General features: G+C 38.3%; 1 long non-coding RNA gene and 1 pseudogene across 1 annotated transcript in view; one reads left to right on the plus strand and one right to left on the minus strand.

Annotated features, from left to right (window-relative positions):
* LOC141573078 (uncharacterized) overlaps nucleotides 1-17,546 on the plus strand; it is a 53,794-nt gene extending 36,248 nt beyond the window's left edge. The window contains exons 2-4 of the long non-coding RNA XR_012498645.1: nucleotides 13,869-13,998; nucleotides 14,155-15,869; nucleotides 17,381-17,546. This is a non-coding gene — a long non-coding RNA (uncharacterized LOC141573078). The remainder of the gene's footprint in view (nucleotides 1-13,868; nucleotides 13,999-14,154; nucleotides 15,870-17,380) is intronic.
* On the minus strand, nucleotides 811-2,871 carry LOC109454564 (CCA tRNA nucleotidyltransferase 1, mitochondrial; annotated as a pseudogene).
* Nucleotides 17,547-24,002: the final 6,456 nt, after the last annotated feature.

Below are 24,002 nucleotides of genomic sequence, written 5' to 3' on the forward strand. Positions count from 1 at the left end.
ATTTCACACACATAACCCCAATTCTTCTATCATCTCTCAAGATTTATTTATTTCCTTCTAGCATTTATTATGATCTACCATAGTTTCTACTTCAGTTACTTGTTGGTCTTCCCCACTGGACTGTAAGCACCAAGAGTGCAGGGATCTTTGCCTCCTGTTCACTGCTGAATCCTTGGTGTCTGGACTGTGACTATCTTGTTCTTTGAGCATGGGGATGAATCAATGAATTAGTGTCACTGTCATCCTAATCATAATCATCATCAACAGCCCATCTCTATCAGGAATCCTTTATTGAATATCCAAGCTGTACGGAAATATATAATCTGGTCAGAGCAATTGGATACATAATTTAACAGACTCCATTATTTGAAGTGACTCACGTGTGGGTATATCAGAGACAGATCAAACCATGAAGTTGAATAGACGGTCTTTGTTTATGTCACTGAATATAATAGCTATAAAATATAATGCTGGAAATACTACTCTAAGTACATAATTAACCAGACTGAAATGATCCAAGGAAGATTTGTGAAGGTAAGAGGCAGTCAGGATTAAGAAACCTCTTAATCTACCTAATCCTTGCAAAATATGAAGAGTAATTTATTTTTGTTGTTTTTTTGTTTTGTTTTGTTTTCAGGTATAAGTTTATTCTGGAATTCAGGTAAGAACTGACACTTATCATAGATAATCCTTATATAAAAGAATCCAGTGATTTCAACTGCAAACACCAAGAACAATTTTTTATTCAAACAGTTGCCACTTTATGAAATCACTGTTAGGACTGCTACCACTGTCTATGGTGGTCAGTTCTCATGGTGTTTGGGTCTTCTTTACGTAACTCAGAAGTTCATCTTTTTCCACTTGGTAACTGCTTTTCTTCCACTGTTCTTGCAACTGTTGCTGTAGAGCCCTGATTTCTTTTCCTGAAGAAAAGCCCACTTTTCTGAAGTCATAGCCACTCACAGGAAACGGGGATGGACCACTGCTGCATGTCCTTGAGAAGGCCAGCTCACCTTGATAGGTACTTCATGAGCTCACATACTCAAGTGTTAGCATCAGAGTCCCTACAATCTATATCTACTGCTTTAAATCTTTCCTGTTTCTAACTACAGACAAACCAAGCTTTTTCTCTTCTTTTGAAATCTTCAATTTAAAATCCAATTTTGTGTTTTGAATGATGAGGCCAGGAGAGTCATTGACTTTGGTGAAAAACCTTCAACATTTTTATTGACTTTGTTAAATTCTTCCAAACTTGCATTAGTAGGTAAGCCTATGTAAGAAGCCTCACCAAAATCGTAGATAAGATGAATCAAATGATTTACATGGTTACCAATAAGAGTTTTTTCATTTCTATCCAAATCTTCTCTCCTGATATTCTAGCCAAGCCTTTTGCATTTTCGGCAATTGCTTCCAAAGTCTCAGGAACATGGTCAACAGGTTTGTGTACAATTCTCCCAAAAAACCTGAAATATCTTAAAATTTGATGACGCTCTTCTTGTATCTTCTGTGTAGCATGTCCAACAAATTTCACTTTCTTATTGTTCAAATTTTCATAACCATCAAAGTAGTCAAATAAAGTACCATCAAAACCTAAAAATATAAAATTTATAGTGAGATCTCTGTGTTCAGCCTCTTTTTGCCAGTCAGTTGTGAATTCCACCTCAGCATGTCTTCCATCAGTGACGACATCAATCCGTAGTTGGTAATTTCAATTTTTTTTCTTGAAGCCTGGCAGTAACCATCCGGCGCTTCTCTCCCTTGTTTGTCATGTGAACACCATTAGACTGAGACATCCCCTTCACCTGAGTGGGGGTGGCAGTTGTGGCAAAATCCACATCCTGCGCCTTCACTCCCTTTATCAAATCCCGCACTGCTCCTGCTATTCGTAATTCATGTCTTTCTTTAACGAATAATTCTACTCACTAAGTTAGTAGGCCCCATCCTGTACAGCATGTAAGCACTTAGCATACAGAAAAGCCAGGCTTTTTACTGCAGTCTTTACTTGCCTCTTGTGATTCGGCTATAGTTTCAGATTACACACGGTAGGCCTTTCTTTCATTAGCTGTCAGACCCTTCAATCCTTCTGTGAAAAGTGACCGGAATTCTGGAGCCTGCAAATTCTTTACAAAATAGATATTGCTTCACAAGGCACAGTCTTGGCAACAGCCTCCAGGGATGCAGGTCCCTCAGCTCTGAGGAGAACGTCACCAGCCACACATCCACCCACTGCCACTGTCGCAGCTGAGCGAACTTCCCTGAAGAGTAATTTATTAAGACGACGGGCTTATTATCCTCCTTATCTAGAAGAACAAGACAGCCGGGTATAGCAACTAGTCCAGGTACAGCAACTCAACCAAACCCCAATAGTGGCTCAATTCAACAACACATTGTCTTTGTTTCTCCTTTTGATCCAAGATCATTAGATGCTGTCGAAGAAGACTGGGTAACCAGCTCCAGGCAAATATGTGATACCCAGCCTCAGGCAGGCCCACAGCTCTGCTTAGAAATCCTGGAATGGAGTGGTTCTTAAAATTTTTGGCCTCAGGACCCCTTTTTTTACTAAATTAATGAGGACCCCCAAGGGCTTTTGTTTATGTGCATCATACCTATTGATGTGTATTGTATTAGAAATTAAAACAAAAAATTTCAAAAATATGTAAATATTTAAGTCATTTAAAAATAGCAATAATAAAACCAATGCATTAACACAAATAACATATTTTTATGAAAAATAACAATATTTCCCCCCCAAAAAAAATCAGTGATAAGAGGAGCATTATTTTCCATTTTGCCAGTCTCTTCAATGATTGGTTTAATAAAAGAGAGCTGGATTCTCATATCTGCTTCTGCATTCAATTTGTTGAGATACATGTTCCATGTAGCTTCTGGAAAACTCTACTGTCTACTCATGAGAGAATGAGTGAAAACATAAATAATGTCTTATTATTATGTAATTTATCCTTCACTCTACTTCAATTTGTCATGTGCACTGAATCTGTCTTCCCAAAGGTGCCTGATGATTTTTGTTTGTGTTACCAGTAACATCCTAACTATTGACAAATGCAATGCTAAGTTTCAGTGACTGGAAGGATTGGGAAGGTTCCATGGGCTTGAGGTAACTATTGAAGATTGACTGAATTTGCCAAGTCAAGATAAAAGAAAGGGCAGAGACAGGTGAGAATTCGGGGCAAACAGTCCCTGTGATGGGGTGAGGGGAAATGAGGCTGGAAGTGACCTAGTAAGGAGCCTGGACACCTTCTGCGGCATTAAGAAGCCATGGAAGGTGACAGGGAGGCTAGCTCGGGAAGGAGGAATATTGAGCGACACTTCTTTAGGACAAGAGGAAAGGGAGAAAAGGCTGCAGATACCAATATTGGTAGTAGTGACGTAGAGGGGAGTGGACAGTGCTCATTCATCTGTTCAACACATATTTATTGAGCTGCTACTAAGTACCAGATAATTGATAGTTCCTACTTACTTTGTATTATGAGATGAATGCCATTTGTTGAGCGTGAAGGGAAGAGGGGTGTGGTTATAGTTTAGATGAGCAGTAAGGGTTTGAAACAACCTGGAGCTGGGCATTGTTGAGGGCTTCACAAAGACAGACTGTCAAAGAACCACCAGGGGTTAGGCAGTGGTTGGACTAATCCACAGTTGGGAATTGTCAGAGCTAGTGGAGCAGCTGACAAAAAGGGTAAGTCTACTATGGGTACTCATGAGATCATGGTTAAAATGATTGGTCCTGGATTCCAGGCTTTTGTTTTTAATTTATTGAGGTGAAATTTGCATAACAAAATTAATCATGAACTATTTTAAAGTGTATGGTTCAGTGGCATTTAGCACATTCCCAGTGTTGTGCAACCACCACCTCTGTGTAGTTCCAAGATATTTCATCACTGAAAAGGAAATCCTGTCGTCATTAAACAGTCATTTCCCATTCGCCCCTCCTCCTAGCCCTAGGCAACCATTAATTTACTTCTCGTATATATGGATTTTCCTATTCTGGATATTTCCTATGAATAGAATCATATAATACATGACTGGCTTCTTTCGTTTAGCAAATGATTTCAAGGTTCTTCCCTGTTGTAGCAGGTGTCAGTACTTTTTGCTTACAAATACTATTCCACTTTATGGATATATTACATTTTGTTTATCCACTCATCAGTGATGGATATTTGGATTGTTTCCAGTTTTTTATTATTATGAATAATGCTGTTTGAACATCCGTGTACAAGTTTTTGTGCAGACATATGTTGTCATTTCTCTGGGGTATGTACATAGAAGTGGAATTGCTGAGTCATAGAGTAATTCTATGTTTAACATTTTGAGGAACTGCCAAACTGTTTTTTAAAGTGACTACACCATTTTACATTTCCACCAGCAGTGCACAAAGGTTCTAAAATCTCTACATTGCTGCCAACACTTGTTATTGTCTTATTTTGTATTATTATATCCATCCTTATGGGTGTGAATTTGTGGTTTGGTTTTTATTTCCATAACAACTAATGCCATAAAGCAATTTTCCGTGTGCTTATTTACCATCTGTACATTTTCTTTGCTGAAGTATCTCTTCAACTCTTGCCCATTTTCTATTTGGAGTGTTTGGGTTTTTTTGTTTGCTTATTTTTTTTTACTGTTGAGTTTAGAAAGTTCTTAATAGATTCTGGATGAAAACCTTTTGTCAGATATGTGATTTGCAAATATTTTCTCCCAATTTGTGGCTTGTCTTTCATTCTCAGTGTATTTTGCAGAGCAGAAGCTTTTAATTAGTCTAATTTAGTATTTTTAAAAAATGTATGATCATGCATTTTTGTGTCATGTCTGTGAACTTTTTGCCTAACTCTACTTTTTGAATATTTCCTTCTAAAAGACTTATTGTTTTATACTTTACATTCACATCTATAATCCTAGTTAATTTTTGTATAAGGTATGAATTTAGGTCGAGGTTTAATTTTTCTGCCTGTAACTATTCAATTGTTCCAGTAACATTTGTTGAAAGACTATCCTTTTCCCATTAAATTGGCCCTGTACCTTTGTCAGAAATCAACTGGCTACACGTGTATCAGGCTCAGGTTTTGGATTCTCTCTTATGTCTCTTTGATCTATGTGTCAATACCACACTGCCTGGATTATTGTAGCTTTAAAGTAAGTCCTAATTTTGGGTAGTGTGAGTTGTCCAACTTTGTTCTTTCTCAAAACTTTTAGCTATTTTAGTTCCTTTGTCTTTCCACACATATTTTAGAATGAGCTTGTTTATATCTATAAAAAAAAATTCTGGAATTTTGATTGGGATTATGTTGAGCCTATAGATCAATTGGAGGAGAATTGATATGTTAACAATATTGAGGCTTCCACCTATAAACATGACATATATCTCCATTTATTTAGGTCTTCCTTGATTTCTTTCTTCATTAGTCTTCTCTATCTTTCAGCATGTAGATCCTGCACATATTTTGTTAGATTAAAATCTAAGTATTTCCTTTTTTGATGTGACTTTAAATGGTACTTTAAAAATTTTTTCATATTCTAACTATTCATTTCTAGTATTATATATAAAAATAAGATAGACTTTTGTATATTGACCTTGTATGCAGAGGCCTTATTAAACTGTTTATTAGTTCTAGGAACTTTTTACGTAGATTCCTTTTTCCTGTAGACAATTGTGTCATTTGGGAGTTGAGATAGCTTTATTGTTTTTCTTTGCAATCTGTAAGCCTTTTCTGTGTTGCCTTGTGTCAATACCATGCGCATGTTCAGGGGGAGGTACTAGAATTTGGGTTGGTTCATATACAGAATTGAGAGATTTGCTTTTTCATTTCTCTCACAGTCTCCACATTCAAAGGGCCTCTCCCTATTCTTGGTCCTCTGCCTAGACAGCTAGGATTTCTTTTGGAGTTTTGGCTGGCCTGCTGTAGCACTTTTCCACTGGCCTCAGCTGCCCTTGGGGCAAAGCGGCAAGAAGAGAGTGAAAACATAGTGGAGATCCCTCTCGTGCTCTGAGCCACAGGATTTTCGTTCTTGGTTCTCTAGGCCAGAAGCATGGGTTTTGCCATGGGGTTATTATTATAGGTGCCCCTTCCACTACTAGATAGCTCTGCAACTGAGACTATTCTTGGGGCAGGACAGGAAAAAGACAAAAGAGGGGGAAAAAATAAGGAAAAACGACCCAGGAGATTTCCTCCACATTCTCTGGTTAATAGGAGCTCCTTTTCCAGTTCTCTGGCTGTAAGACAGGGTTTCTCTGCATTTTGTTGTCCATTCCCATTTCAGAGTCTCATGTTAGTGCCACCCTTAGGTAAACCACAAGACACAAAAGAGGGAAAAACACAAACTTTTCACATAAGGGTCTGTATTAGTCATATACAGAGGATGCGACAAAAATGTATACACATTTTAAGAAAGGAGAAAAAAACTATATTAACTGTAACACTTAATATATACCAATAACAAAAGATGAATACAAGTCACATTTGACTTCTGCGATTGCAAGAGGTGCTCAAAGTGGTTACCATCAGCATCCAGACACTTCTGATTACATCGAACTACTGCTTGAGCAATGTTGACCAAAGTGTTAACATCTCTTAAAATATGTGCCCATTTTTTTAGCACTCCCATATATATATGCAATTATGGAGGCTGAGAAGCCCCATGAACTGCCATCTGTAAGCTGGAGACCCAAGAAAGCCAGTGGTATAGTTCAATCTGAGTTGAAAGGCCTGAGAAGCAGGAGAGCTGATGGTGTAAATCCAAGATGGTGGGAGAAGACTGATGTTTTGGTTCAAGCAGTGAGGCAGAAAAAAGTGGCAAATTCCTCCTTCCCCTGCCTTTTGTTCCATTCAGACCCTCAGTGGATTAGATGATGCCCACCCATATTTAGGAGGGTCATCTGTTTTACTGAGTTCACTGAATCAAATGCTAATCGCATCCAGAAATACTCTTACAGACCCACTCCAAAATAATGTCTAATATGGGCACCCCAGGGCCCACTCAAGTTGACACATAATAACCATCACAGGATCATCCTTCGAGTTTTGGTTTTCTTTCCCAATTTGCTTGCTATTGTTAGTTTTTAAATTTCTCAGGTAGTTGTTCTTTATATTTTGACCAGTGTGTTTGCAATCAGTGGGAGAAATAGGTTGCAGTGAACTTACTCCATTTTGGCCCCCCAGAAGGCTGAGGTAGGTTTCTGAAGTGGACTGAAATGGAAGGAAGTCTAGGAACCATGAGACTTGAGTGTTAAATAGAGCATCAGTGAAGATGTTGAAATTATCTAGATGATGACAGGAATATTGGTGGAGAACGCCTGGGAGTCAGGTGCCAAAGTTTTAATGAGTAAAGGTGAGTGGCTTGGGTAGAAGGAGATGACAGGGAGGAAGTGGGTATACAAGGCTCACGAGAGGAGTTGTTCAAAGTAATTCCAAGTGGTATAGCTATAGTCTAGATGTGGCAGCAGAGTCCTATGTGAAGGCCCACTTCACCTTCTAAGGAATGCAAGATTAAGTAAGTTATATGAGAGAGCTTTTACTTTGAGAGTGATTTGAGGGAAGTTGTGTTGTATAGGGAGTTAGGTTTCAGTTAATGTGAGAATGTTTTGGGGAAGGGAAGGGAAGAAGAACTTAGCAAGGGCATCAATATGCCACATACGACCTTAATACTTACAGCCCTTGGTCCACTGAATCCTTAACATGCAGATGAGAAGGCAGTATAACATTGTGAATGAGAGTATGCGCGTTGACATAGAAGCAGAGTTGATGCCCATCCAGCCATACCATTTGTGTCATGTGTTATCTTGGACAAGTTACTTGCCATCTCTGAGTCTCAGTTGCCTCATCTATAAAATGAAGACAATAACAAAGGGTTGTGAGGATTAAATGACAATATGTGCAAAGTGCTAAATGTAATACCTGACAACACAGAACAAGTGCTCAATAAATGTTAGCTATTATTAACTTCACTTAACAGTTAAGAAGGGCTAAATAATCTCTCTGAGCTCAGATACCTAGGGGGCAAATCTCAGGTCTTCTGATTTTGATTCTTTGATTTGGAGGGAGCCAAGGGCCGGGATGGCCTGATGAGTAGAAGTAAGAAGGTCAGTATGCCAGTCCTCTGTCCAGCTTTGTTCAACTGACATTTAATAGTTGCAGATTCATCTCTTTATATTTAAGACATCCTTCCGGTAAAAAAAAAATGAAAATCCCTCTAGAAGCAATAATACACAGAATCTTACATGTAATATTAAGTGTCAGGCACTGTGTTCTTATTCCAGTTCCCAATTGAGAAAACTGAAACTTAGAAAAGTGAAGTAACTTCCTCAAGGTCACATAGCTCATTAGTGACAGTGTTGGACAACAACCTTATACTTCTACTCTAAGTCCAGTGTGTTTTCCTCTGTGCCAAAACTAATTCTCCCCCAAGGTGAATGATGCTCGATAATCATTTAGAACAAAGTAATAAAAATATATATCTAAGGCTTTTAGTTTCACCCAGGCATTATTCTCTGGGTGACTTTGAATTTGGTCATTCACTCAATAGTTTTGGTGTTTTTTTGTCACTAGGAAACAGAGATGACAATTTTCTAAGCTTTGCCTTTTTGGTCTGCTATGAGAACCAGTAAAAATTAGTAGTATCACTGACAGATTGAAGTTTCCAAGTTGAAGAGAATAGCTTGAATCCTTCTTCAACCACATATTAGGTCTGTTAGAGGTGAGATTTTGATAATCATCATCATTTCCTTTCTCTGGGACTTGACATTTGACTGCTTGTTTTCATTCCATGCCTAATTCTTTCCCTTTTTGTTTTTTAACTATACTTCCCATATGTCAGCTCATCCCTCTAATTTCTCCCCATGTCTAACAATTGCCATTCCCCATATGTCCACAATAAATCTGCCATCTAAGAAGAAAAATATCAGAAAAGTAAGATTCAACATTAAAATGTAATTTGAAGTTAACATTTCTACTACCAGCCAAAATATAATAACAGGGACTGAATTTATACTCCTTCTGGAAACAATTAAAAAATGGACAACATGTATGAAACAACTGTTTTCAAAGACATCAGCTGTAAGTCAATGAAGGACAAGGGTCCCGGAGGTTGGGAAATGAATGAAGAGATCCCTATAGTGCCTCAGCTTACTGATTGGACAGAGTTTCTGGGGTGTGGTATACAGAGAAGGAAACCAAGCAGAGCCCAGCAGTTTCCCTGCATTATGGAAATGGAGTCTCTAGTTCAAGGAGGCTTCTAGACTTCATAGGGCAGAGTGTCAGAGAGGAGAAAGTTGCAGAGAGAGAGGATTCCAGAGATCAAGTATCTGCCTTGAATATTCAATTGAGTATTGATCAGCTCACGTGTATACGAAAGCTATCTGAAGCCAGGGGAAGAAACACTCAAAAGGATTAGAAGGAAAAACACTCAAGTTCACACAGGCCCTAGAATAATGCCTGTTCCCATTAGCCAGTGTGGAAGACCTCATAATTTACATGCTATTTAGAAGAATACTGAAGAGTCTTGTGTCAGTACTGGGGAAAAATTATCCTTCAAATAAATGTTGTTCTTATCCTGCCTAAAAAAAGCTTAAAGAAAGACTTGAAAGGATCAAACTACTTCCAAGTATCTTTGTTCCCAGAACCAAGACAAAGCATATTTATAGGAATATAAAAATATCCAGAACCAACAGGATAAAATTCACAATGTTTGTCATCTAGTCAAAAATTACTGGGCATGCAAAGAAGCAGGAAAATAAAACCCATAATGAGAGAGAAAATCAATCAGTTGAAACTGACCTAGAAATTACATGTATACAGTTGATATAATTAAACATTAGATGATGAGAACATTAAAATAGTTATTATAACTGTATCCCATTTGTTCAAGAAATTAGAGGACAGAGTGAGCATTTAGAGATGTGCAAGTAATAAATAAGACCTAAATCAAACTTCTATAGATGAAAACTATAATGACAAAAATGAAAAATCAAGTCTATGATTACTGAATGAAATTAATGGCATATAGACATTGCGGAAAAAAAGATTAGTGAACTTGAAGACATAGCAATAGAAACTATCTGAAATGAAACACAGAGCTGGCCCGGTGGCTCAGGTGGTTGGAGCGTCGTGCTCCTAATGCTGAGGTTGCAGATTCAATTCCCATATGGGCCAGAGAGCTGTGCCCTCTACAGCTAAAATTGTGAACAACAGCTCTCCCTGCAACTGGATTACCGTGAGCAGCTGGAGGTCGGTGTGGGCTGCTGTGTGCTGCTGTGGGCTACCATGTGCTGCCAGGAGCAGCCAGTGGCCAGCGTGAGCAGCCGCCAGCCAGCAAGAGCTGCTGTGAGCTGCTGTGAGCAGCCGACCGGCGACTGGCGACCGACTGCCTCAGCTGTGGGGAGCGCAAGGCTCATGATACCAGCATAGGCAAGGGAGTTGTGTCCTACACAACCAGACTGAGAAACAACGGCTTGAACCAGAGTGGGTGGGGAGACGAAGAAGGGGGGAAAAAGAAAAATTTAAATTTTAAAAAATTTAAAAAAACAAAATGAAACACACAGAGAAAGGAAAACTTCAAGTAGCTCAGTATACATGTAATTGGATCCCCAAGTGGAAGAGCAGGGAGGAAAACTAATTGAATAAATAAAGGATAAGAATTTTCAAAGTTGATAAAAACTGTCAATACATAAGTCCAATAAGCTCAATGAACCCAAGCACAGGAAACATGTGGAAAATTATACCAAGACACAACATAGTAATCAAATGGCCTCAATCCAGAAATAAAGAAAAAAATCTTAAAAGAAGCCAGAGTAAAAGGATAAAAATGAAAACAGATTTCTCATCAGAACCAATGTAATCTAGAATACAGTGGAACAGGATTTTAAAAATACCTAAAGAAAAAGTTGTTATGATCTTGGATTAGGCAAAGATTTCATCGCTACAACACCAAAAGCATGATTCATTAAAAGAAATAAAAATAATTGCACTTCATCAAACTAAGAACTTTTGCTTGTTGAAAAACTGTTTTGCTTATTGAAAAAATGTTAAGAGTATGAGATGATAAGACAGAGAGTGGGAGACAATATTTGCAAATCATATATGTGACATAGGACTTGTGTCTAGAACATATAAAGAACCCTCAAGACTCAATATTGTGAAGATAAACAACCCAATAAAAATTGGGCAAAAGATTTGAAAAGACACATTACCAAAGAAGATATGTGAATAGCAAATAAGTACACAAAAAGTTGTTCAACATCATAAGGGGAAATGCAAATAAAAACTACAATGAGATAACACCACACAGCTATTATTATGTCTAAAATTAAAAGACTGGCCTATCAAGTGTTAGCTAGGATATGTAACAACTGGAACTTTCATATGCTGCTAATGGCAAGGTAAAAACAGTGCAACCATTTTGGAAAAGAGTTTGAGAGTGTCTTAAAAAGTTAAACATTCACCTAGCATATGACTCAGCCAACCCACTCTCAGGTGTTTTCCCAAAAGAGATCAAAGTATATGTCCATACAAAGAATTTTACCTGAATGTTCATAGAAACTTTGTTTAGAATAGGCCAAATGTGGAAACAACCTCAATGTCCACTGACATGTTAATGGATAAACAGAAAAGTAATGAACTATTGATAAACACAACATGGATAAAATTCAAATTAGTTATGCTGAGTGAAAGAAGCCTTATGTACCCCAAACACCTAAAAAGAAAGAGTATGACCTATATGACTTAATTCATATAATATTCTAGAAAATGCATGATAATCTATAGTGGCAGAAAACAGACCAGTGATTACCTAGAGATGGGAATTGGGAAGGTGTGGGATGGAGGGATAACCAAGGGACACACAAAATTTTTAGAGGTGACAGATACATTATTTGCCTTGATGTGATGATATGTACATGAGTATATACATACATCAAAATTTATCAAATTATATACTTTAAATATATGCAGTTTGTTGTATATCACTTATATCTCAATAAAGCTGTTTATAAAGAAAGCATGATTAGATTTCTTGTCTCTCAACCTCTGAGCTGCTGTTTCAAACCTGTTCCTCCAGCATCCACTATTCTCTGAATTCTCAGTATCATTCAACAAATCACACCATTTCTTAAAAATAAATGCAACTGGGAGAAAGGGGAAACACCTTGGCATCTATAGTGAGTAGCAATTAGAGATATGTCACAGCTCTTGGAATTATGGTCATAGATAGGATGGGTAACACAGTGTGTGCTGTAGGCAAGTTGGGGCTGGTGGTAGGTCCCAGACCCTGAGTCCCAGTGTACCTGTTACCTTGTCCATTCATTAATTACTCGTTTACCAGTTAGCTGTCTCCTGCCTTCTCCTACTATATAATAAATAGGGACTTGGTCTGTTTTGACCACTTCTGTGTTTATAGGAGAGCTATAAATATCACATAGTAGGTGCTCATTATAGCCTTAGTAAATGAATGAGTTTTATTGCTTCTGTATAGAGCATATGTCCAGATATTTGACAATCTTAATGGTAAAAAGCCCTCAAACCATCACAATTTCACTGGTTTCAAGGTTTTCTAGTCTTCGAGCAATATTTAGGTTTTGTTACAACCACCACATGCAAGCCCTAAAACTTCACTTCCTGGCTCATACAATGCCTCCCTTTCCCCCTCATTCACGCTCTTGAGCAACTGAATAAGGAAAACTCTATAATATGATCCTTGTTTAAGGACGCCAAATTCCTAATTTTTTCTCAGTCAGGCAGAATTGAATCTGACCCTGTGTAACTCTGCCAGTGATGTGGCAACAGAGAAAAAGGAAGAGGATCAAGAAATAGTTCGAGTTGAACTCTCTGGGCTGATCCTTCTGGGCTGCCTAGGGCATGAGTACAGCTAAATGGAAATGCTGCACTCAGAAATATGTCTACTGCTTATCCAAATAACAAAAATCAAGCATTTACACAAGTGAGTCATTTCACTGAAGAACAGTTTTGCAGGAGAGATTGCACGGTGGAAAATTGGTGAATTCTTCTTTTGGGCCTTTCCTAGTGCAGAGGCCTAGTTCACCATCTGGGGCGTGTGTAACACAAATATGAAACTGAGTAATTGTTGAAAGGGCAGGTTTGTCTGAGTCACAACATTCTCTAAATTGTGCCTTACACATTGGCATAATAATCTGAGGGCGTCATTAAGAGCTTATGGCACAGAAGTTGACAATTATGGCACAGAAGATTATTGGCACAGAAGTTGACAATTTCTACATGCTTCAACACTTACTTACAGTATTTAGTCATGTCTGCATTTTCACATGAACATTCCCTTTGTAGTCATTTCTCCCCCTGAAAAAATGGATCCCATAAATTCCAGTGGATTTTCAAATTTTGTATTCCTGAATGGGGGTGGGGGACAGAAAAAGAACATCCCTGATGTCTGTTGTTTGATTTTGTTCGAAAGTTATGAACCTAACCCTGTAAAAGGACTCAAACTTTTTTCAGTCTGTCTTCAGATTTAATTGAAAGCCCATTGTCTATGTTCAGTTCAACTAAACAAACATGGTATTACATACTAGACATTGTGAGACATATAACTGAAGGAAAATTGCTCCCCAAAATCACTTGTAATGAACAAAATAGGTTGACCCTCAAAATCAATCCGCTTACCTACTGATGCCTTGTTTTTGTTTGTTTGGTTGGTCGATTGGTTTTGAAAGGTCATGAAATCATTTAGTGAATTAAAATCAGCATGGTTTAAAATCAAATAGAACCATAAAGAAAACATCAGAGTATATTACAGTTAGTAAGGATAAGTAATGTTTCATGAAATTTTGTTTCATTTATTTATATGTATGTGTGTATGCTTACCCTGGGTTGTGGTAAAATATTTGTTTCTTATAGTAGATTGCAGTGAAAATCTTTGAAAGATACTGTTCTGATGTACCTTCCTGAACTATGACTCCTCTGCACCTGGGGTTCTGCATAGAACTTATGTTCAGCCAATCAGATGTACTCGCCTGAGATTTGGAAGGTATGATGGTTAATTTTATGTGTCTACTTGACTGAGATATAGGGCGCCCAAATATTTGGTTAAATATTATTCTGGGTGTTCTGTGAGGATTTTTTTGGTTGAGATTAACATTTGAATCAGTAGACTGAGTAAAGCAGATTACCCTCCCTAATGTAGGTGGGCCTCATCCAATCAGTTGAAGGCCTGAATAGAATAAAAAGACTGACTCTCCCAGGAGTAAGCAGGAATTCCTCCTACCTTCAAACTGAAACATCAGCTGTACCTGGGAGTCAAGCCTACCAGCCTCTGGGCTATAACTACACCATCAGCTCTTCTGGGTCTCCAGCTTGCCAGCTCACACTGCATATCTTGGGACTTGTCAGCCTCTACAACCATGTGAGCCAATTCCTTATAATAAAACTCTTTCTACATAGGTATGTAACTTATTGGTTCAGTTTCTCTGGAGAATCTTAACTGACTTAGAAGGTAAAGGTGTGTCTGTTTGTTCTACTGCTTTTTTCTGGCAAACACAAAGTAGGAGGCAGAATTCTAAAACTAGCCCCAAGTTTCCATACCCTAATCCTGGGAACTGTGAATATCATGAGATACTGTTATATTATCTGGCACAGTTGATCTTCAAATAGGGAGATGACCTGGGTGGGCCTACTCTCATCACACAAGGCCATCTAAAAACAGTTTTCTCTGGCTGGAGACAGTGATGGAGTACAGAGAAAGTGGTGAGGGGGGTTCCACCTGAGGGATTTTGAGCCAGCTGTGATACTGGGATAGGGCCTATACCTAGGAAGGCTGGAGAAAAGAACTATGAATGGCCTCTAAAAACTGATAGTTAGGTAACGAAGAACTCAGTCTTATAACTACAAGGAACTGAATTCTGACAAACCCCAATGAACTTGGAAGTAGATTCGTCCCCAGAGCCTCCTGATAGGGACCCAGCCTGCTGAACCCTGACTTCTACCTGGTGAGACCCTAAGCAGAGAACCCAGTAGAGTCTGCCTGGACTTTGGACCTACAGAATTGGGGTAATAAGCTGGTATTATTTTACAAGTGTGTGATGATTTGTTCCACAGCAGTAGAACACTCATGCACACAGTCATGGAGATGTGTTTTCCTGGGGAAGCCTTAGAGATTTAAGGGCCAGTCATTGGTATCCAGAGGCAGGAGGGAGGACACGTGTTTTGGCTGGTGCAGACCCAGCAGATGTAGTGGCTGTGGAGCCAACAGTCCCAGTGGCAGCCTTCTTGTGTCCAGCTTTCCCATGTGGCAGAGGCTGGGGTTACTCTGCAGGACAATCCTACAGTGTTATCTTGGGATTGCGATCCCAGGAGTGCAGACTAGACCCCACTTCTGCCGCCATTCTAATGATGTTTTGAGCACCAATTCTTCATATTAAATCACTGCTTAAATATAAGATAATTTCTGTTATCTTACTGAACCTTGACCGTTATATCTCCAAATCTCTCCTACTTGTGAAATATAATGACAATCAACTTATTTAAGTCTCTGAAGTACGGACCACTCCTTACTTCTTGAAAATTCCTCTTAGTTTGGTTTTGAGGAATCTCACTTACCTGGTTTCTCTTACACATTTCTTCTACTAATTTTAATTGTTTTGCTGATTCCTTTTCATTCAACAAACATGTATTGAGCATCTACTAGGCTGAAGACACTGTATGTGCAAAGTCCAGGGGCCTCACCAAGACCTGATTATGGACGTTGGCCTCCAGGGACTTGCCAATATGTAAATAAATAACTACAGTGAGGTAATAACATCTAAAATAGAGGTGAGTAAAATGTACTCTGGAAGCCCAAAGAGGAAAACACAGAACTCTCTGAGGCATCTGGGAGTACTTCACAAGGTAATGGCACTTGGGGTGAGTCAAGAGGGATGAGTAGACATGTTTCAGACAAAGGAAGGAAGGCATTCCAGGCAGAAAGAACAGAGAGGGCAAAGGCACGGCAGTTTGGAAATGTGACATATTAAAGTAGCAGCACAGAGTTTGCTGTGGCTGGGTTTCTGGGTGAAGATGGGATATTGACAGAGAGATCAAGTTAGGATTTGTATAGAGGGTCACATGTGGGGTGGATTCTAGAAATAGACAGTGTTTATTGGAAATTGTTATCTTGTTAAAATTCTTAACCTTTGATGAGTACCCATTATATTCAAATAAAGTCTGAACTCCTTAGCTTGGTTAAACAAGTTGTTTATCACCTAACTCTAGTGTCACACTCATCCCAGTTTCTTCTCCCCATCCATGCATTCACTCATTCATTGATTTAGTCAGAGAGGTGCGGTGGGTATAGCATGTAGCATGTAGCATGTGCAGGTCATTGAAAGGAATTTGGCTTTTATTCGAGGTAATAGAAAGTCAGTTGAATGGCCTGATATAATTTACATTTTAAAAGAATCATCCTAACTATTGTCTGGGAAATAGAATGGGGTGGGAAACAAGAGTATAAGAGACAAATAATGAGGTTATTGTGATAACCCAGAAATAACCGTGGCTTGGGCCAGGATGTAACTGATGGAGATGGTGAGGATAATGATTCTGTATATGTTTTAAAGGTGGAGATAATAGAATTTGCTGGTGGATGGAATGTGGGCTACGAGATAAAAGAGGAATCAAGGATGACACCAAGGTTTTTGTCCTGGGCCACATGATGGGGATAGTTTCAATTTGTGTGTTAGAAATCATGGTAAATGTGGGCTTTAGGGGAAATATCAGGAGTTATTTTTTTAACACGGTGATTTTGAGATGCCTATCAGACATCAAAACTGCATTTTGAGTATACAATTATATACAGGCATTTGGAGTTAGAGAAGAGGTTCAGGTGGGACTCCTATGTGGTTTACTTGGTAGTTAAAGCTATGAGATCGGATCAGATCACCTAGGGAGTGAGAGTAGATGAGGAAGAGAAGAAATAAAAAGATTAGTCCTAGGGGCTCCAGCTCTTAAAATTCTGGTAGAGGAACCAGGAAAGGAAACTGGAGGGAATGGCCACTGAAGGAGGAGGAGAGCTATCAGGAGGACATCAAGTACTGGAAGCCTAGGATGGAGGGATGAAATGGGTCAAATGCTGATGGCAGGTCACGTAGGATGAGGTCAAAGAAAAGATCATTGGATACTGCACTGTGGAGATCGTTGACTCATGATGAGAGCAGTTTCAGTAGCATTGGGGGAAAGCCTAGTTGGAGTGGGTTCAACAGAGAATTGGAGGAGAGGAACAGTAGGTAAGGTAATTCTTTCAAGGAATTTTGTGGCAAAGTGAAGGAGAAAAATGAGGCAGTGGTAGGGAGGAGTGAAGTGGGGTCAAGAAAAGGCTTTTGTTTTTTTCTTTTTAAGCTTTGAGAAATTATATCATTTTTGTATTTTCCGTTTTACAGATAGAAATGATATCATAGGAGAGTGGGGGACAACATTATAGCAATGTCCTTGAGAAGGCAAGAGTGTCTCAAGTCTCGTGTCCAGTGAAGAATTGGCTCAGAGAGGGATGAACAGATCATCACACTAATGCTGGTGAGAGCAGGTAAATGGGAATAGATGTAGGTATGATGGTAGATGTGACGGCAGGTGATTTTGCAAATTCTCTTCTCACAATTCAATTTTCTCCATGCAATAATAAGCAAAGTTAGAAGATGAAAGTGATGGAGGGGTTGGGAACAATTGGAAGTATGAGGAGAAAGAAACTGTGAAGTACTAATCTAGGGGAGTATGTGAGTAGCCTTTGAGGTCAGTGTCCCTGAAGTAACTGTTGTGTATTTTTCTCCAATCTAACTGGATGTCAATATGGATGAGAGGTGAGTTAAATTGAACTTCTTGCAGTTCCCCATTCCTTCACCCTTGTACAGGCTGTTCCATCTGCCTAGAATGCCCTCTCTGCCCTATTTACTCATCTTTCAACTTCTGGCCTAACTGCCACTTACTTAAGTTTATCTGGCAGAGTTAATTACTCCCTTCTTGGAACTATCATGGTACCATATGCATCCTTCCATTGTAATAGTTGCCATATTATAATTTGCTTCCCTGTTTCCACAGTTAGTTTAGCCACTCCTTGAAGGTGTTAATTTGGTCATCTCAATGTCTGGTATGCAGTTTGGCCCTTGGTTGGCATTCATTAATTGTCTATTGAATTGTACAGAGAGACTCAGCAGAAAGAATTGGTGGGTAGGAGAGGTAGAGTTTAGATAAAGAAAGATGGTGGTTTAGAACCAGGCTCGACAGCTCTACAAAGAGGGGAGCTCCTGCCTATGGGGGTGGGTAAATAAATGCTTATTCAGTTCTACTGGTGGAGTGAAATGGGACCTGACCCTGAAATGTAGTCCATTTAAACTAGGTCAGTAATACTCACTTCTACAGAGTTCACCTTGAGGATCAAAAGAGTTCATATATGTGGAAGAATTTTATAAATGAAAATGTCCTACCCAGTGTAAGATATTATTTCTTACAATACTCTATGGCAAGATGATAGAAATGTGTTGAATTTGTTTAGTTTACTAGAGTATAGACTGTATAACAAAGGAAGAAGAGGAAGGGTTAAAGACAAAACGAATAATTGTAACTATAACCTTCTTATTGGTCTTTCTACTCCTAAAAGCCTCTGCGGAAGATATCATTGTGATCTCTTTCAGTTACAACATGTTCCAGTGCCTCTCATTGCCTCTGAGCCAAGAGCTCTGATGTGACCTACTTTGGTAAGCCAGGTGGTATTGTAGACAAACACAAGTGCCAGTGTATTCTGCAGGAGCACAGGATGAGGAGCCAGCTGACCTATGTGCTGCTGTCACAATGCACAGGTTTAGGAAATGTCTGTGCTCAGAAAAGGCCAACCTTCCACAAAATTCCAACACTCAAGGGAACTTTCTAACACAATGGCAATGTTAACAATTCCAAAGCAATAAAGTGTCTGATCCTTGATGCTGACAGGAAGTAGTATTACTTTAACACAGGTTCTGCTTTGTTAGTTAATTGTTCTTGTCTACTTGTCTTAGCTTTCCCGATAGTTTCAAGTTTCTTAAGGGCAGGGACCATGTTTTATACTTCATCTCCTCTGCCCACACATGCCTACCACAGTATTTTATGGGTACTTAATTACCATCTGTTACTGACTGGCTTGTTTTAGTAGGTGTCAGGCAGCTTTCATGGTGACCAGGTACAGACAGAGCATAAAGAGGAAGGCAGGGATGGAGCTTTTGCTACTATATAAACCACACATTGCTCAAACTGAAATCCTGAGAACATAGGATGTCCTGCATGACTGACTGTGGGTTTAGGACACTGTTATTCTACCCATCTTCCCGACAATTTAAAATACCTTTATGGCAGTTTATCTTCCTTTCACTCCCTAATTTCAAATAATTTACAGCATTGCCTTTGGGCTATGTGCTCATGTGAGATTTAAATGCATAAAAGAAGAAGCTCTAGAAAACACATAGCTGCTGTGTTTTTTTATTTTTTTTCATTTTTTTTATTTATTGGGGTGACAATCGTTAGTGAAATTACATAGATTTCAGGTGTACAATTCTGTATTGCATCATCTGTAAATCCCATTGTGTGTTCACCACCCAGAGTCAGTTCTCCTTCCATCACCATATATTCGATCCCCCTTACCCTCATCTCCAACCCCCCACCCCCCTTACCCTCTGGTAACCACTAAACTATTGTCTGTGTCTATGAGTTTTTGTTTCTCATTTGTTTGTCTTGTTCTTTTGTTGTTTTTGGTTTATATACCACATATCAGTGAAATCATATGGTTCTCTGCTTTTTCTGTCTGACTTATTTCGCTTAGCATCATACTCTCAAGATTCATCCATGTTGTCACAAATGTTCCTATATCATCTTTTCTTACCGCCGAATAGTATTCCATTGTGTATATATACTACAAATTCTTTATCCATTTATCTATCGAAGGACATTTTGGTTGTTTCCATATCTTGGCCACCGTAAACAAAGCTGCAATGAACATTGGAGCACACGTGTCTTTATGTATAAATGTTTTCAGATTTTTTGGGTAGATACCCAGGAGAGGGATTGCTGGGTCATGTGGTAATTCTATTCGTAATTTTTTGAGGAACCTCCACACTGCCTTCCATAACAGCTACACAAGTCTGCATTACCACCAACAGTGTATAAGGGTTCCTTTTTCTCCACAGCCTCTCCAACACTTGTTACTGTTTGTCTTGTTGACGATAGCCATTCTGACTGGGGTGAGGTGATATCTCATTGTGGTTTTTATTTGCATTTCTCTGATGATTAGTGATGTTGAGCATTTTTTCATATGTCTATTTGCCATTTGTATGTCCTCTTTAGAGAAATGTCTCTTCAGGTAGTCTGCCCATTTTTCAATTGGGTTGCTTGTATTTTTGTTGTTGAGTTTCATGAGTTCCTTGTATATTTTGGATATTAGCCCCTTATCGGAGGCACTGTTTGCAAAAATCTTCTCCCATTCAGTTGGTTGCCTCTTTATTTTGTCGATGGTTTCTTTTGCTGTGCAGAAGCTTTTAAGTTTCATATAGTCCCATTCGTTTATTTTAGCTTTTACTTCCATTGCCTTTGGAGTCAAATTCATAAAATGCTCTTTGAACCCAAGGTCCATAAGTTTAGTACCTATGTTTTCTTCTATGCAGTTTATTGTGTCAGGTCTTATGCTTAAGTCTTTGATCCATTTTGAATTAATTTTGGTACATGGTGACAGATAGCAGTCCAGTTTCATTCTTTTGCACGTGGCTATCCAATTCTCCCAGCACCATTTATTGAAGAGGCTGTCTTTTCTCCATTGTATGTTATTAGCTTCTTTGTCAAAAATTATCTGTCCATATTTATGTGGGTTTTTTTCTGGGTTCTCAATTCTATTCCATTGGTCTATGTGTCTGTTTTTCTGCCAATACCATGCTGTTTTGATTATTGTAGCCCTGTAGTACAAGCTAAAGTCAGGAGTGTGATACCTCCAGTATAGTTCTTTTTTCTTAAGATTGCTTTGGCTATTTGGGGTCTTTTGTGGTTCCAAACAAATCTGATGATTTTTTGTTCTATTTCTTTAAAATATGCCATTGGGATTTTGATAGGGATTGCATTAAATCTATATATTGCTCTGGGTAATACGGTCATTTTAACTATGTTGATTCTTCCAATCCATGAGCACCGAATGTCTTTCCATTTCTTTGTGTCTTCCTCAATTTCTTTCAAAAATGTCTTATAGTTTTCAGCATATAGGTCCTTCACATCCTTGGTTAAGTTTATTCCTAAGTATTTTATCCTTTTGCTGCAATTGCAAAAGGAATTGTTTTTTGTATTTCTTTTTCTGAGATTTCATTGTTAGTATATAGGAATGCAATGGACTTTTGTACGTTGATTTTGTAGCCAGCAACTTTACTGTATTCGTTGATTGTTTCTAATAGCTTTTTGGTGGAGTCTTTAGGGTTTTCTATATATAGCATCATGTCATCTGCAAAGAGTGATAATTTAACTTCTTCATTCCCAATTCGGATGCCTTTTATTTCTTTCTCTTGCCTGATTGTTCTGGCAAGGACTTCCAACACTATGTTGAAAAGCAGAGGTGATAGGGGACAGCCCTGTCGTGTTCCTGAACGTAGAGCAAAGGGCTTCAGTTTTTCACCATTAATTATGAGATTAGCTGAGGGCTTGTCATATATGGCCTTTATTATGTTAAGGTATTTTCCTTCTATACCTATTTTATTAAGTGTTTTAATCATAAATGGATGTTGTATCTTGTCAAATGCTTTTTCTGCATCAATTGATATAATCATATGATTTTTGTCCTTTATTTTGTTTATGTGATGTATCACATTGATGGATTTGCGAATGTTGAACCATCCTTGTGCCCCGGGGATGAACCCCACTTGGTCGTGATGAATAATCTTTTTAATGCATTGTTGTATTCGATTTGCTAGAATTTTGTTTAGGATTTTTGCATCTGTATTCATCAGAGATATTGGTCTGTAGTCTTCTTTTTTGTGTTGTCCTTACCAGGTTTTGGTATCAGGGTAATGTTGGCCTCATAAAATGAGTTGGGGAGTACTGTCTCTTCTTCAATTTTTGGAAGAGTTTGAGCAGGATTGGTATTAGATCCTCTTTGAAGGTTTGGTAGAATTCACTAGTGAAGCCATCTGGTCCCGGACTTTTGCTTTTGGGAAGGTTTTGGATGACTGATTCAATTTCGTTACTGGTGATCGGTCTGTTTAGATTTTCCAGTTCTTCATGGTTCAGCCTTGGAAGGCTATATGTTTCTAAGAACTTGTCCATTTCTTCTAGGTTGTTGAATTTGGTGGCATATAGTCCTTCATAGTATTCTTGGATGATCCTTTGTATTTCTGTGGTGTCCGTGATAACTTCCCCTTTTTCATTTCTGATTTTGTTAATTAGTGTCTTCTCTCTTTTTATCTTAGTGAGTCTAGCCAAGGGTTTGTCAATTTTGTTAATCTTTTCAAAGAACCAGCTCTTTGTCACATTAATTTTTCTATTGTCTTTTTGTTCTCTATTTCATTTAGTTCTGCTCTGATTTTTGTTATTTCCTTTCTTCTGCTGACCTTGGGTTCCATTTGTTCTTCTTTTTCTAGTTCTTTAAGGTGTAACATGAGGTTATTTATTTGGGAGTTTTCTTGTTTCTTGAGATAGGCCTGTAATGAGATAAATTTCCCTCTTAAAACTGCTTTCGCTGCATCCCAAAAATTTTGGTAGGATGTATTTTCATTGTCATTTGTTTCTATGTGTCTTTTGATCTCTCCTCTAATTTCTTCTTTGACCCGGTCGTTCTTTAAAAGTATGTTGTTTAATCTCCATGTGTTTGTGTTTTTTTCCTGCTTTCTTTTTTGCAGTTGATATCAATTTCAAAGCCTTGTGATCAGAGAATATGCTTGGTATGATTTCAATCTTCTTAAATTTTCTGAGGCTGATTTTATGTCCCAATATATGGTCTATCCTTGAGAATGTTCCATGTACACTAGAAAAGAATGTATAGTCTGATGTTTTAGGATGAAGTGCTCTATAAATGTCAATTATGTCCATTTCATCTAATGTGTCATTTAGGGCTGCTATTTCGTTATTTATTTTCTGTTTGGATGATCTATCCATAGCTGTCAATGATGTATTTAAGTCCCCTAGTATAATTGTGTTTTGGTCAATTTCTCCCTTTAGTTCTGTTAGTAGTTGCTTGGTGTATTTCGGTGCTCCCTGATTGGGGGCATAAATATTGATGACTGTTATGTCTTCTTGTTGTACAGTCCCCTTCACCATTATGAAATGTCCATCTTTGTGTCTTGTTATCTTTTTCACTTTGAAGTCTGTTTCACCTGATATCATTATGGCTACAACTGATTTTCTCTGGGTACCATTTGCTTGGAGTGTCAATTTCCACCCTTTCACTTTGAGTCTATGCTTATGGTTGGGTTTAGTTTTTTGATCCAATCTGCTACTCTGTGCTTTTTTTTGGGTGAGTTCAGTATATTTACATTTTGGGTGATTATTGATATGTGAGGATTTCCTGTCATTCTATCTTTAGTTTTCTGGTAAGGCTCTGTCTCCATTGTTTCTCTGCCTTTTTGTTGTTGTCTGTTATTTCTGTGTGGTGGTATTCTATGATGTTTCCCTCTGTTTCTTCTTTTATTACAGTATATATTTCAGTTCTGGATTTTTTTTTTGAGTGGTTACCCTTAAGTTTATATAAAAGAGAGTTTGATATTTAGAGTATTCCATTTTCTTCAGCACACTTACTTTCTCCATTCCCATATTCCGGTTCAGGCCTTTACTCTCCCCCTTTTTATGTTTTGGTTGCCACAAATTGTCCCTGTTGATTGTGGTAATAGCCTCCTTCAGTATTTATTGTAGTGCAGGTCATGTATTAGAAAATACCCTCAGCTTCTATATATCTGGAAAAGTCTTTATTCCTCCTTCATATCTAAAGGATATCTTTGCTGGATATAGTATTCTTGGCTCATAATTTCTCTCTTTCAATAGTTTGAATATTTGGTTCCACTCCCTCCTGGCTTGTAG

The sequence above is a fragment of the Rhinolophus sinicus genome, linkage group LG09, assembly GCF_036562045.2.
Source record: "Rhinolophus sinicus isolate RSC01 linkage group LG09, ASM3656204v1, whole genome shotgun sequence".
NCBI classification, from domain to species: Eukaryota; Metazoa; Chordata; class Mammalia; order Chiroptera; family Rhinolophidae; genus Rhinolophus; species Rhinolophus sinicus.